This window comes from Oratosquilla oratoria, chromosome 17, assembly GCF_046742065.1.
Source record: "Oratosquilla oratoria isolate Oo_2021 chromosome 17, ASM4674206v1, whole genome shotgun sequence".
In the NCBI taxonomy this organism is placed as follows: domain Eukaryota; kingdom Metazoa; phylum Arthropoda; class Malacostraca; order Stomatopoda; family Squillidae; genus Oratosquilla; species Oratosquilla oratoria.
This window is the reverse complement of record NC_134793.1, coordinates 10,256,308-10,258,807: the sequence shown is the minus strand read 5'-3', so window position 1 is coordinate 10,258,807 and position 2,500 is coordinate 10,256,308.

Here is a 2,500-nt window from a genome sequence, read left to right as displayed (position 1 = left end):
GGGGAATGTCTGTCGAGTAGTAGTGGGAAGCCCACGCCAGGAGGCGCTAAGTAGCTGCGGCCGAAACCGTCACCTTTGCCCTACTATGCGCTTTAGGGACTGATGGGGCAGGTAACACTCACGGCTGGGGATTGAAGAGGAGTGCGGGATGCGAACCCACAGCTAAGCGAGTGCGAGACCAACACGCTAATGATTACGCCACTAGTGCAGGGAAGAAAATGGGGGGAGGTTATGCCGCAACCCAAAGAATACAAAGGAAAAGCATTTTGACAGGAAACCTTTTGGTCTACAACTAGAGGCTCTCATCTGATTCATCAATTATTTGAGTGGGTGAGAAGGGGTGGGTGGGTTGCCATGTTAATGAAGCTGTGGTGGTTACCAGCCTCAGCTGTGGAATGTGCTATGCCTCATTGCACTGCCCCAGACGCCAGCGCCATTTTCCGCTCGGCCACAACGGTTCTCAATATAAATAAATAGATAAAATTAATATCAATATATATATATATATATATGTGTGTGTGTGTGTGTGTGTGTGGAATGATAACTTAAACCAATTAAATATTGAAGATGATTTAGAGAAACTACAGCAATGGTCTGAAAAGTGGCTAATGGAATTTAACATTAGTAAATGTAAATTTATGCACATAGGTAAAAATAAGAGCAAGGACGATTACAAGTTATTTGTAAATTAGTTAACAAAAGTGGATTGTGAAAAGAATCTTGGCGTGATTATAAGTGATGATCTCAGATCATCCAAGCAGTGTTTTTCCGCCTCAGAGAAGGCAAATAAGATTGTAGGACTGATTGCTCGATCTTTTGATTTTAAAAGTCCATCTGCCATTACCAAGCTATATACCTGTAAATCGTTAGTTCGTTCACGTTTGGAATATGCTGTTCCCGCATGGTCACCTAATCTCATTAAATGTATTGATAGATTAGAAAAGGTACAACGGCGAGCCACAAAATTTATTCCAAATATCATAAATAAATCATAGTTAGTTAAAGGGCAGGATAGATAAGATGGGGGAGAGGGAATTGGGGGTTTAGTGGAAGGAAGTAAGAGTTATGATAGATGTGGGGCAGACCCGCTTGCTCGATTAAAACATATGAATCTATTTTCCCTATAAAAAAAAAACGAAGGGGTGATTTGATACAGGTCTTTAAGAATCTAAAGAGAATTGACAGCATCACACTGAATGCGAATCTGACAAGAAATAATGGTCTCAAACTGTCAGGAAGTAGATTCGATTTGGAAGCGGGTAGAAAAAAATTTCGCCAACCTTGTAGTGAATGAATGGAATAAACTTCCTGCAGAGACATTGCAGTGTGGTGCAGTTGGAAGTTTTAAGATTCATTTAGGTAAATGCCTAAGTAATATGTTGTAATACCTGCCATTTATTTTATCTTATTTTTTTATTCCTTATTATCTCTATTTTTATTATTTATTCATAATTCATGATAAATTATTGTTATTTTTCTGTTTGTTTATTATTTGTTTTATTCATTTATGTACTTTTTTTCTCGCATTCGACCTAGTTATGGACCAAAAGGTCTGCTGTCGGAAAGCTCTTCCTTTGTAATCCTTTGTGAATAGATAAACAAGTCAAAGATAAATTTAAGATCGTTTGCGAATAAATCACTTGCTACGAAGCACGGGAGGCATTGATTTTGTCTATTAATTTTTTTATTTTTTATTTTTTTATTTGTTTATTTATTTAATTTCATTTTATTTATTCTAGGAAACGTACTATACCCTATGCACTGAGATCTGGCCGTTAGGGCGGAGCACTGGGAGTTCCCCTGTGGTGCCACATATAATTATTTTATAATTTTATTTTATTATATAATTCTATTTTATAATTTTATAATGTTGCCTCATACGATTATATTATAATTTTTTGTCACACACCACCACTGAGATAAAAATCAAAGCAATGTTTTCTATACAAAGGTTTCGTTTCTTTAAGTGAAGATATGGCATATTATATGTGCATGCGAGAGCGACGTTGCCACTACATCTAATCTCTGGCCCCGCCCCCCTCACACTGCATTCAGAAAACATTGCATCCACACGCACGTTCTCGCCATGGATGCCCATATGTGGCAACACCGGGAAATCTCCTAGCCACGCCTTATCGGTCATTTCTCCTTGCGTTGACTATAACAGAAGCAGACAACCAGAGTCTCCCGTTTTCTGTGACATTGTATTCCCATTTTCTTCCAATGTCGTCCTTTCTTCGTTTTCTTTATGCTCATGGAAGGAAATAATAAAACGGTGGACTCAGCAAGTATAGTGACACACATGGAGCTGCCTAGTGTAGGCCTTATGGTCTCTTGCAGTCTCCTTCATTCTAATGGAGAGGAACGCGAGTAAACAAGTACTCTCATGAGAGTAGACAGAGTAACTAGCTATCAACGCAAAAATCTTGTTGGTTATTTTAATATTCATAGGAAAGTGTGTAAGGAACTGTTTACATGAGAGTGGTTGGCAAATTGCGAA